Genomic DNA, 14557 nt, shown 5'->3' with positions numbered 1-14557 from the left:
TTAGCATATATATAGCTAATGTTGTGTTAACATTATATAAATTACAGCAATTATAGTTAGTGTTGCATATCATTGTATAAATATACATTATGCGTGTGGATACTCAAATTAATATTTCTAGTTACATAACCATATAACAATTCAAGGTCGTGAACTATTATCATTTTTATAAAAGCAGTTTGATAGCTAAGAGGCTAAATAAATTATTGCACCAAGCTATAGTATCTTCTATACTGGTAAAAGTTAAAGAGAGAAGAAAAAGCGGTTTTAACTTACCATAATAATACAACTTTGACTTGATTATTTTAATTGGCTATCTTAATTCAAGATTGCAATGGTGTTTCGAAATGAAGGAAGACCTTACAACGGTTTCACTTAGCATTACGATTTTAAGAATTGATAATTTAAGACTAAACAAAAACTTAAAATCATGTCCAAGAAAAAAATCGTTTTAAAAAAGACGAATGAATTAACATGAATAAGTGTGCTTGCATCAGAAAAATCTGTTTAAAGGCCATAAAGGATAGTTAATTATTTTTCATGGAAGCCAACACAAGGCTGAGAAAGGCGTTGCTCATTTGAGGCATTATGGGTAGGTTCACCAGATGTCCTAGTTTTTAGTGTGTTTTTTATTTTCTTTTACGCTGTCAGAAACAGTAAAAGTGCTTAGTTTATCTGTTCTTCAATGTGATTTTGATACGTACGGCTTGTCATTATACACGGCTCCTTTAATTTTGCTTTAGAAAATAACCTGACAAAGACATATCACAATGTACTGTGTTGCCTCCCTCTGTTATACGTTTTTTTTAACCTAGCCTCTCATTGGACAACCGCAGGAATTGAGATTTGAAGATCTTCCCGCTGCGAAAAAGAAATAAATAAAGAAAAAGAGACATACAAAATAGCAATCTTTTTTCGATTAGGTTTAAAACAACTTAGGCTAGTTTTGTATTTAATTATTTTATAATTAAATAACCTTTGGAGGTTTTGTCTATAGTTTTAAAAGGTGATGCTTTAAAACATTTTGGCTCTTGTCGTTGGGCACGAAGCAACAGAATGGGTATCAAAACTCTATTATTAGCGTTATAAAATAAACATAAGATTGTCTGTCAAACGTTTCTTACTGCAACGTAAAATGTTTCAGAGATATTATAGTGTCGCTCCGTATAAAAAATAGTGTTCCAATTTTCACTACAGAAATCTGATAACCCTAATTATTGAATATGTTTTGAGGTGATCCCTTACAGTTTTGAGCGTTTTAGGGAGGTAATTGCTTTTTACAATAATAAGCGTCAAATAATAAGAAATGGGAGTCGTTGAATCAGTACTTTGTTTGATTGTTTTTGAATTTCGCGCAAAGCTACTCGACAACTATCTGCGCTAGCCGTCCCTAATTTAGCAGTGTAAGACTAGAGAGAAGACAGTTAATCATCACCACCCACCGCTAACTCTTGGGCTACTCTTTTACCAACGAATAGTGGGATTGACCGTCACATTATAACGCCCCCACGACTAAAAGGGCAAGCATGTTTGGTGTGACGGGAATGCAAACCCGCGACCCTCGGATTACGAGTCGCACGCCTTAACCCACCTGGCAATGTCGGGCCCAAGAATCAGTACTTTATTATTTAACCACTTCAATTGGATGGCACCTCGAGCTTAAATGTCTAAATAAATGATATCAGTACCAAAAAAATTAATCATTAAAAGTTAGGGTAGAAAATCATATGTTTGTAAAATAAGTTTTGATTCAAGGAATCAGGATTGGATTAAGTCAGTTATGCGTTTGCTCATGAAACAAATACTTTATTTAAAGAACGTTGACTCACTTGCATCTATTCATTGTGAGCGTTTCACTTTACCAGCACTTAGCCCCAAATAACAAATCAAACATTATTTTTAAAATATCAAATTATATATTTTATTTTTTCTGTGACAGAAGATTGAAAACACAGTGAAAGAGGTAAGGTTTTACTTAAAAGGTTGTCATTATTGGAATTATATGGAAGATTGAAGCTTTAATTTACCTTAAACTAGAAATAAATATCAAATATTTTTTTCTGATTGCGAAATATAATTGGCTTTCAGATGCTATCGGTTATCATGTTGTCGTTGTCAATGTTAATGGAAGAGAAATTTGTAACTTTCAAGTTTCAACATGGAACGGAAATCAAAGATCAGCCAGAAACCAAAATTAATTTTGATTTTTTAAGTAGAAACTTGGCTTTTATGCATACCACTAAATTCTTTGTAAAGGGGGAAAAATATCCTCGTCCCTAATTTGAACTGTTCACCAGAGGCGAGGAACAAACATTCAACAGGGCCCGCTGTCTAAATGTCCGTTTTATAAAGCAGTACTAGTTATAAAATCAGTACCAGTAAAATAATAAAAGTTATGAAACGCTGTGAAAATGTGTGTTTTTATTTAAATTATGGCGCTCACTAAATCGCCAGATATACAATACAATATTTTATTACATATTTAGATAGTGTAACTACCAGGAGCTGTCTTTGTCATTCTGGATCACCGAGCAGAATTCAGTAAATGGGATCCCATACTGGATAGAGAACTCAGAAGTAGGTTAAAGGCATAGCATCGAGGGCCTTTCTATCTGTGACCTCAGACAATTGCCCAGTTTACCCAGTAAGTAAGATTGCCTGTGTCAACTGCAGCAGATAACAGGCCTAAAGACAGACGTGTAACATAAATATGATACCCTCATCACTTAGGATACTCCAGTATTGAGACAACTTGTATTTCTAGTGGCGTCTCCACTAAAAACCGAGTTTCGCTACCCGTGGTAGGCAGAGCATAGGTAGCCATTGTGTAGCTTTGTGCTTAATTCCAAATAAGCACAGGCCCAGAGTGTAGTTTTTTTACTTAACTACGAATAAACGGTGTTTCTTGTTTTATTTCTCTTATCGCCCAGTTCTCGTTATTGCTTTAATGTTATATATATAACTTTATATACATACATGGCTAGAAGAATTTTACAAAACAAGCTTGCTTGACACGGCAGAAAGAGCTGTCATTTCATAGAAGTTGCGCTCCGATCGATACCGCAACGGCCGAGATATCAGTGTGATAACACGAATGGCTTTTTCTTTTTACATATCAGATTATTTCTCATGTTAATATATGTTTGAAAAGTTTACACCTAAAGTTATTGCATCAGGGAGTAATCTCGCAGTAAGCATGCTGGGCTGTAATACGCCACTTACCGTCTTCTGTCCTTTTGGTTGTGGTTGCATTTAAAATGCAACGGTCAATCCAGCTAGCTATTCGGTTATGAGAAGTGGTAAAGGCAGCAGGTGCGACTGACTGGCTACCAGCCTTCTGGTCAGAGACTCTAAACTAGGACACGCCGCATTTGAACCTTGTAGTTTCTGACCTAGTGTTTAAACCACGTGTCACACAAGGTACCGTTAGGATTGAAACTTATAAATTATAAAACTACATACATAATAAGATTTCCAATCGATGTTGAGGATGATGAGTCAAACAATATTAAATTTAATCCGTGATGACGAGAAAACCCACTTTTTTAAATATATAATATTAAATATAACAATGTATCGGCATGAAGTGTGTGCTTAATACTGAATAATGGCGGGAAATTCACTCTTCTTCCTCTATTCCCCGTTATATGGTTAAAGTGTGTGTGTGTGTGTGTGTGTGTGTGTGCTTTCTTATAGCAAAGCCACATTGGGCTATCTGCTGTGTCCACCAAAAGGAATCGAACACCTGATTTTAGCGTTGCAAATCCGAAGACTTACAGCTGTCCCATGGTTAGAAGTGTCACATATCCACTTTGTAAATGAGTAGCCTGATAGAAAATGAACGAGTTAGTGGTATGAAATGTTTTTATCAAATGTAAGCAGTTTTTAATATAATATATAGGACTTTTGTTGTTTTACTATATAGGACTTTTGTTGTTTTAATATATAGGACTTTTGTTGTTTTAATATATAGGACTTTTGTTGTTTTAATATATAGGACTTTTGTTGTTTTAATATATAGGACTTTTGTTGTTTTACTATATAGGACTTTTGTTGTTTTAATATATAGGACTTTTGTTGTTTTAATATATAGGACTTTTGTTGTTTTAATATATAGGACTTTTGTTGTTGTTTTAATATATACTTTTGGACTTTTGTTGTTTTAATATATAGGACTTTTGTTGTTTTAATATATAGGACTTTTGTTGTTTTACTATATAGGACTTTTGTTGTTTTACTATATAGGACTTTTGTTGTTTTACTATATAGGACTTTTGTTGTTTTAATATATAGGACTTTTGTTGTTTTTTACTATATATTTTTGTTGTTTTAATATATAGGACTTTGTTGTTTTAATATATAGGACTTTTGTTGTTTTAATATATAGGACTTTTGTTGTTTTAATATATAGGACTTTTGTTGTTTTAATATATAGGACTTTTGTTGTTTTAATATATAGGACTTTTGTTGTTTTACTATATAGGACTTTTGTTGTTTTAATATATAGGACTTTTGTTGTTTTAATATATAGGACTTTTGTTGTTTTACTATATAGGACCTACAGAAATCTGATAACCCTAATTATTGAATATGTTTTGAGGTGATCCCTTACAGTTTTGAGCGTTTTAGGGAGGTAATTGCTTTTTACAATAATAAGCGTCAAATAATAAGAAATGGGAGTCGTTGAAATCAGTACTTTGTTTGATTGTTTTGAATTTCGCGCAAAGCTACTCGACAACTATCTGCGCTAGCCGTCCCTAATTTAGCAGTGTAAGACTAGAGAGACAGTTAATCATCACCACCCACCGCTAACTCTTGGGCTACTCTTTTACCAACGAATAGTGGGATTGACCGTCACATTATAACGCCCCCACGACTAAAAGGGCAAGCATGTTTGGTGTGACGGGAATGCAAACCCGCGACCCTCGGATTACGAGTCGCACGCCTTAACCCACCTGGCAATGTCGGGCCCAAGAATCAGTACTTTATTATTTAACCACTTCAATTGGATGGCACCTCGAGCTTAAATGTCTAAATAAATGATATCAGTACCAAAAAAATTAATCATTAAAAGTTAGGGTAGAAAATCATATGTTTGTAAAATAAGTTTTGATTCAAGGAATCAGGATTGGATTAAGTCAGTTATGCGTTTGCTCATGAAACAAATACTTTATTTAAAGAACGTTGACTCACTTGCATCTATTCATTGTGAGCGTTTCATTTTACCAGCACTTAGCCCCAAATAACAAATCAAACATTTTTTTTTAAATATCAAATTATATATTTTATTTTTTCTGTGACAGAAGATTGAAAACACAGTGAAAGAGGTAAGGTTTTACTTAAAAGGTTGTCATTATTGGAATTATATGGAAGATTGAAGCTTTAATTTAGCTAAAACTAGAAATAAAAATCAAATATTTTTTTCTGATTGCGAAATATAATTGGCTTTCAGATGCTATCGGTTATCATGTTGTCGTTGTCAATGTTAATGGAAGAGAAATTTGTAACTTTCAAGTTTCAACATGGAACGGAAATCAAAGATCAGCCAGAAACCAAAATTAATTTTTGATTTTTTAAGTAGAAACTTGGCTTTTATGCATACCACTAAATTCTTTGTAAAGGGGGAAAAATATACTCGTCCCTAATTTGAACTGTTCACCAGAGGCGAGGAACAAACATTCAACAGGGCCCGCTGTCTAAATGTCCGTTTTATAAAGCAGTACTAGTTATAAAATCGGTACCAGTAAAATAATAAAAGTTATGAAACGCTGTGAAAATGTGTGTTTTTATTTAAATTATGGCGCTCACTAAATCGCCAGATATACAATACAATATTTTATTACATATTTAGATAGTGTAACTACCAGGAGCTGTCTTTGTCATTCTGGATCACCGAGCAGAATTCAGTAAATGGGATCCCATACTGGATAGAGAACTCAGAAGTAGGTTAAAAGGCATAGCATCGAGGGCCTTTCTATCTGTGACCTCAGACAATTGCCCAGTTTACCCAGTAAGTAAGATTGCCTGTGTCAACTGCAGCAGATAACAGGCCTAAAGACAGACGTGTAACATAAATATGATACCCTCATCACTTAGGATACTCCAGTATTGAGACAACTTGTATTTCTAGTGGCGTCTCCACTAAAAACCGGGTTTCGCTACCCGTGGTGGGCAGAGCATAGGTAGCCCATTGTGTAGCTTTGTGCTTAATTCCAAATAAGCACAGGCCCAGAGTGTAGTTTTTTTACTTAACTACGAATAAACGGTGTTTCTTGTTTTATTTCTCTTATCGCCCAGTTCTCGTTATTGCTTTAATGTTATATATATAACTTTATATACATACATGGCTAGAAGAATTTTACAAAAACAAGCTTGCTTGACACGGCAGAAAGAGCTGTCATTTCATAGAAGTTGCGCTCCGATCGATACCGCAACGGCCGAGATATCAGTGTGATAACACGAATGGCTTTTTCTTTTTACATATCAGATTATTTCTCATGTTAATATATGTTTGAAAAGTTTACACCTAAAGTTATTGCATCAGGGAGTAATCTCGCAGTAAGCATGCTGGGCTGTAATACGCCACTTACCGTCTTCTGTCCTTTTGGTTGTGGTTGCATTTAAAATGCAACGGTCAATCCAGCTAGCTATTCGGTTATGAGAAGTGGTAAAGGCAGCAGGTGCGACTGACTGGCTACCAGCCTTCTGGTCAGAGACTCTAAACTAGGACACGCCGCATTTGAACCTTGTAGTTTCTGACCTAGTGTTTAAACCACGTGTCACACAAGGTACCGTTAGGATTGAAACTTATAAATTATAAAACTACATACATAATAAGATTTCCAATCGATGTTGAGGATGATGAGTCAAACAATATTAAATTTAATCCGTGATGACGAGAAAACCCACTTTTTAAATATATAATATTAAATATAACAATGTATCGGCATGAAGTGTGTGCTTAATACTGAATAATGGCGGGAAATTCACTCTTCTTCCTCTATTCCCCGTTATATGGTTAAAGTGTGTGTGTGTGTGTGTGTGTGTGTGTGTGCTTTCTTATAGCAAAGCCACATTGGGCTATCTGCTGTGTCCACCAAAAGGAATCGAACACCTGATTTTAGCGTTGCAAATCCGAAGACTTACAGCTGTCCCATGGTTAGAAGTGTCACATATCCGCTTTGTAAATGAGTAGCCTGATAGAAAATGAACGAGTTAGGTGGTATGAAATGGTTTTTATGAAATGTAAGCAGTTTTTAATATAATATATAGGACTTTTGTTGTTTTACTATATAGGACTTTTGTTGTTTTAATATATAGGACTTTTGTTGTTTTAATATATAGGACTTTTGTTGTTTTAATATATAGGACTTTTGTTGTTTTAATATATAGGACTTTTGTTGTTTTACTATATAGGACTTTTGTTGTTTTAATATATAGGACTTTTGTTGTTTTAATATATAGGACTTTTGTTGTTTTAATATATAGGACTTTTGTTGTTTTAATATATAGGACTTTTGTTGTTTTACTATATAGGACTTTGTTGTTTTAATATATAGGACTTTTGTTGTTTTAATATATAGGACTTTTTGTTGTTTTACTATATAGGACTTTGTTGTTTTACTATATAGGACTTTTTGTTTTACTATATAGGACTTTTGTTGTTTTACTATATAGGACTTTTGTTGTTTTTTACTATATACCATATAGGACTTTGTTGTTTTAATATATATATAGGACTTTTGTTGTTTTAATATATAGGACTTTTGTTGTTTTACTATATAGGACTTTTGTTGTTTTACTATATAGGACTTTTGTTGTTTTAATATATAGGACTTTTGTTGTTTTAATATATAGTTGTTTTAATATATAGGACTTTTGTTGTTTTTTACTATATAGGACTTTTTTGTTGTTTTACTATATATAGACTTTTGTTGTTTTAATATATAGGACTTTTGTTGTTTTACTATATAGGACTTTTGTTCTTTTACTATATAGGACTTTTTGTTCTTTACTATATAGGACTTTTGTTGTTTTAATATATAGGACTTTTGTTGTTTTACTATATAGGACTTTTGTTGTTTTACTATATAGGACTTTTGTTGTTTTAATATATAGGACTTTTGTTGTTTTACTATATAGGACTTTTGTTGTTTTAATATATAGGACGTTTGTTGTTTTACTATATAGGACTTTTGTTGTTTTACTATATAGGACTTTTGTTGTTTTAATATATAGGACTTTTGTTGTTTTACTATATAGGACTTTTGTTGTTTTACTATATAGGACTTTTGTTGTTTTAATATATAGGACTTTTGTTCTTTTACTATATAGGACTTTTGTTCTTTTACTATATAGGACTTTTGTTCTTTTACTATATAGGACTTTTGTTGTTTTAATATATAGGACTTTTGTTGTTTTACTATATAGGACTTTTGTTGTTTTAATATATAGGACTTTTGTTGTTTTACTATATAGGACTTTTGTTGTTTTAATATATAGGACTTTTGTTGTTTTACTATATAGGACTTTTGTTGTTTTACTATATAGGACTTTTGTTGTTTTACTATATAGGACTTTTGTTGTTTTACTATCCTATCAATGCAATGCGTCTATTTTTGTTGTGTTCTTTACCTTCTGCATAGTAGAATAAAATACTCATTCGCAGTCATGGGTGAAATTCTTCAAAAGGCACCATTAATAATTCACAGACCCCTTCTCGTCTCCTCCACTACCGATCAAGCTTCTCTATTATCCCCAGTTACATCTATAACTATCCCGTGTATTAGGGTTATTACAGTACAAAAAAAAACAAAAAACATTATAGCCCATCTTACCCATAATTAAAATGATCTCACTGAAATCTTTGTTCTATCGTATCATAGCACTGTTGTTAACATGAATATTAGACATTTAGTTTAATCGTCAGTCACGATTTCCTGATTGCCAGTTTTTTCTATTTATACAATAATATTGCCCTCAGTGTCTCAAACCTACTAACATGTCTTATATAATGCTAACATTCAGGGCTCGATCCGTGCGCATTAACAACCCATTATACAACATTGTGCTGAAAATAAACAAAAATCTTTGATTTTATTGTGAGAAACAAAGTTGTTGTTTTTTATTTACCTTGATTGTCATTAATGAACTTTTTGTCGTCGCTTTTGTCCAGTCGTATCATTGTTGTAAATCAAAGAAACGTTTTTCATTTATCTTTGTTGTCACTAACCATTCCGGCCATTTTGAAAATGTATCATAATGTGTTTTAAGTCATTTCTAACACTTCGCTCAACCTACTGACCTGCATCTTGACAATACGTGTATGTGAGGCGACGTAAACAAGAATTTAAAGGTAGGTTTACTGTTATTGTTGTTAAGAAGGCAGAGCGCTATCCATTATTCCGGGCTCTTACCTCATTGGAAACTGACTGGATTATTTGATGTTTTCGAGAACGAGTGTCCCCATGTTTTGATGGCTGGTGAATTACGTTGGTTGTGTGTATTATCAGTTATAATTAGTCCAGATTACGTTGGTTGTGTGTATTATCGGTTATAATTAGTAAAGCACAGAAGACTTATTTTATCCTTCAATTTTTGTGTGTTCCGCGTCTGTTAATTCAGTGTTATTCTGCTAAATAACGAAATACCCTTCCCTAGATGGTAAGGTTTGCAGATAAATTAGGACTACCGAACGCTTTCTACATCTATTTTGCTCTAGATTGCCCCCCAGTGGCTCAGCGGTATGTCTGCGGACTTACAACGCTAAAGACCGGGTTTCGATACCCGTGGTTGGCAGAGCACAAATAGTCCTTTGTGTAGCTTTGTGCTTAATTCAAAACAACAACAACATTGCTATGGATTAATTACCATTTTGATATTTTTATTTTTACATTGTGTTGCGTTGAAATCAACACTCACATGGGACCTTATATATATGTGTGTGTGTTCAACTTTCCATCTCTTCACTGCCTGTTTAAATGGTTTGGTGTTTATTAACTGTGGCAGTTAATGTCCGGTAGCATCTGTAGTTTGCTCTGTTTACAGCGTCCCGAATAGTTTTTTGTTCATAACTTAAAAAGTACCACGATTAGGCTAATAGACGTAAAATATATTATAAATATTAAACTCACACATATCTACATAAATTTTTATGTAAATTAAACAAAAATAAGCTGTTTATAAACAAATAACAAAAAATAGGAGGAGCAGAAAGTGTTCGTACATTTCAGAACGTGTGAAAAAACTGATATTCCCGTAAACATTTTGTTTTGTTTGGCAAATAAACTACATTATACCATTCCAGAACTAGACACTGGGTTCATAATTATTGGAATTTAGCCAGCAAAAAATGTACTTCCGGCAATTTAGCGCCGTCTCCGTCATTATCTGCTTGGTCATCATGGCGAACAGGAAACAACTGTCCAGTGATTTAAAAAACTGAATTATTGTAAAATACTAATCTCGTGTGTCTCTTTTCGGTATTGATACACAACTTAATGTGCCTAAATCTACTGTTCAAGGCATAATTGCCAAGTTTAAGTTTACAGGATCAACTGCTAACCTCCCTCGTTCCGGACACTCCACCAAAATTCCAGAGAGAGCCAAGAGGAAGGTTCTCAGAGAACTTCGTAGGAACCCTCGTTTAACACGTAATGGCATACAGAAACTGGTAAGGAAACTGGGGTTGAAGTAAGCACCTCTACAGTTACAAACATGTTACACTCTTCTGGGTTCAAAGCATGCCGTCCTCGTAGAACTCCATATTTAAAGCCTGTTCATTTAGAAGCACGATTAAGGTATGCAAGAAAGCATGTAGATAAACCCTTTACCTATTGGAAGAGTATTCTTTGGTCAAACGAGACTAAAATCGAGCTTTTCGGCCACAATGATGTTCGCTATATTTTCTGTAAGAAGGGGGAACGAAATCTTCCAAAGAACACCGTCCCTACAGTTAAACACGGAGGTGGCTCAATCATGCTATGGGGTTCCTTCAGCTCTACTGGTTTAGGCAGCTTTCATCGCGTCAACGGAATCGTGAAAAAAGAAGAGTACGTTGATATATTAGGCACTTATATCAAGAATGATGCTCGGAACTTGTAGCTTGGGCGTCATTGGATCTTCCAGCACGACAATGACCCTAAGCACACATCGAAATATGTGCAATCCTGGTTGCAGAGGAACCATATAAGTGTTCTGGAGTGGCCATCGCAGTCACCCGATTTCAACTCATTTGGCACGAGTTAAAGACCAGGGTTCATCGGCGTCATCCGAAAAACTTGCAAGAGTTAGAGGCCTTCTGTAAAGAAAAATGGAGGAAAATACCAGTCGAGTTCTGTCAAACCATTATGGAGGTCTATGGGGAAAGATTGCGCCAAGTAATTCACCTGAAAGGCTACACGACTTACCATTAAAGTAGACGCACGAACACTTTCTGCCCCTCCTATGTTTGGTTATTTGTTTATAAACAGTTTATTTGTCGTTTAATTTACATAAAAGTTTATGTAGATGTGTATTGGTATAATATTTATAATACAATTTACTTTTATTACCCTAATCATGATACTTTTTAAGTTATGAGGAAAAGGCTACTCACGACGCAAGGGTACGAACACTTTCTGTCGTAACTGTATATATCCTTTGATTATCTCTGCCATTTTTATTTTGTTTCTTCTTTATCATAATAACGAATTGGGGTAAAAAACTTTTCGTACCTTCTGTTATTGTTAACAATAATGTTGTTATAACGTCTATCCATTTGTTTTTCATATAATTAGAAAAGTTTTTGTAATAACGAAGTTCAATGTAATGAAACCTTATTCCTAAAGGTTGGGATAAAATATTAACGAAACTGATGAATTGTGATACACACCAGCAATGACGTGATTTTTTAAAAATGGATATTCGATCTTTTATATTATGAAATGATTTTGTTTTGAATCTTGTGCAAAGCTACACGAGGGCTATCTGGACTAGCCGTACCTAATTTAGCAGTGTAAGACTAGAAGGAAGGCAGCTAGTAATCACACCCACCGCCAACTCTTGGGTTACTCTTTTACCAACGAATAGTGGGATTGACTGATACATCATAACACCCCCACTGCTAAAAGGGCGAGTATGTTTGGTGTGACGGGGATAAGAACCTTGACCACCTGGCCGTATTATGAAATGTAGCGTTTAGTATTACCAACGTGTGCACATAGTGTAGAAGGACAAATGAATTCTATACCCGAAAAAAATGTAAAATAAATAATTATATTTCATAAACACTATGAAAATTATAAAAGAATTCAAAGGCTCTTAAAATAAAACATTAAAAAAACTACGTGTGTGTTTTTCAAAACACATATTTGCCTCAAAATATTTGCATACACAAAAGAAATACATACATTAATCATTTCTTTTACTTTAGGCCTCAAAGACACATCGGTGTGTCTGCGGACTAACAGCGCTAGAAACCGGTTTTCGATAACCGTGGTGACCAGAGAACAGTTAGTCTATTGTATAGATTTGTGTTTAATTAGAAACAAACAGCATGTTTAGAGCACGTAATGAACTTTTGTACTGTAAAATTTCTCAACAAATCAACTATTTATTTTTAAATAAATTATCTCTTAATTTTCTGTAACTGGTTAGAAATTCAGAAATATTTTGTCTTCATTACATTTTATAATGAAAGCACGCTTTGCAGTACACAGGAATCACATACCTTTAAACCATAAGCTGCGCTAGGACCGCTTGAATTCTTTGTTTCGAACATTCGCGCAAAGCCACACGGGATATTTCTTTCTACACCAGCCGTCCATAATTTTCAACTGGTAATCTGGAAGGAAGATTTTTAGTCGAGTACCGTTTTTGTTTCGATTTCAACTTCTTTACCACTATAATAATCCATATATACAATTATATATGTATATGTGTTTACTTAATCTTGTTAACGTTCTCAGGTTAAAATTTTTTTTCGAAAAAATTGACAGAGAATAAACTTTAGAAACTATTAAAAACACGAGACTACTAGTGTAAATGTGTGCGTGATTCACTAATAGACAAATTATAGTGTTACACTATCTGTATTGTTTGATATTTGATCAATATGGTACGGAAGATAGTAGTATCCATGCTAAACGATACGGTGCGTTCAAAACGTTTTCAACTTGAAAACCTAAAGTTGCATTTTAAGTGAATTTTGAAAGATGTCAAAAATCAACATTATTTTAAAATTGTAAATTTATTTATTGTTTCAGATATTCGTTTAAAGCTACCTATCCCTAATTTTGAACTAATAAGGAAGAGGGGAGGTAACTATTCGACAGCACCAGCCACCAAAGTCTTGAAATAATCATTGAACATGAACATGAAAATGGTATTTTGCTGCAGGAAGGCGTGAACCCTATGGTCACAGATTCGAAAACCCACATGCTAACACTATAGAACATGCCTGGATTCGTAGTGAAGGTCCTAAAAAGTATTAACTATCTCGTATGTGGTAAATAAATTTTATGTTGATATATTTACGTATAGTAACAGAAGCAAGTAGAGAGTAATTTGTGACGTTCCAAACTTAATACCAGATACCCAATGAAAGAACTTTAAATTTAGACAGAATTACTTGCACAAACTGTGTAGCTCCCCCTTATGATATTTTTAATTGATTAAAAAGCAGTTCTTTAAATGAATGGTAACAAAGAGCATGGGAATAATCCATTCTAAATTTGCTTCTGCAAAAAGCATATAGCGACAAGAACAGAAATTAATTATATACCTTAGGATTAACCGATTCCAAATAGCTGTTACTGACACTTTCCAACTTTTACAAAATTATTACTTTTCTATAGCCCGCCATGGCCAGGTGGATTAAGGCATTCGACTCGTAATCCTAGGGTCGCGGGTTCGAATCCCCGTCACACCAAACATAATCACCCTTTCAGCCATGGGGGCGTTATAACGTGACAGTCAATCCCACTATTCGTTGGTAAAAGAGTAACCCAAGAGTTGGCGGTAGGCGGCAATGACTAGCTGCCTTTCCTCTTACACTGCTAAATTAGGGACGGCTAGCGCAGATAGCCCTTGAGTGGCTTTGTGCGAAATTAAACAAACCAAACAAGCTTTTCTATAAAGCGTAGAATTTAACATTGCAAGCAATTACCTAACACATTTTTCCCGCAGAATTTGATAATAATATATATTAGTTTTGTTGTTGGTTTTGTTTTTTTGTTTTTTTACCATGGTAAATTATGTACACTTTCTATTATTGTTTCAAGATTCTGATATGAATTTCACTTTATGTGTGATAGCTACCAGGTGGCAATGCGGTATGTCTATGGACTTACAATGCTAGAATCGAGTTGTGATATCTCTTGGTTGGCAAAGCACAGATGAGCAATTGTGTAGGTTTGTGCTTAACTTCAAACAAATAAGCTTGTATGCGATTAATGTATCTAGGTTTCGCTTTACTTGATTAAACTAGCTTCAACAGCCCTCAGTGCCTCTGCGACAAATTTTTAAACTTATGACGTTAAAAATCGAGTTTCGATACATGTGATGAATAAAACATTGT

The sequence above is a fragment of the Tachypleus tridentatus genome, chromosome 7, assembly GCF_004210375.1.
Source record: "Tachypleus tridentatus isolate NWPU-2018 chromosome 7, ASM421037v1, whole genome shotgun sequence".
NCBI classification, from domain to species: Eukaryota; Metazoa; Arthropoda; class Merostomata; order Xiphosura; family Limulidae; genus Tachypleus; species Tachypleus tridentatus.
The sequence above is the reverse complement of the archived record's forward strand: the minus strand, read 5'-3'. Positions refer to the sequence as shown.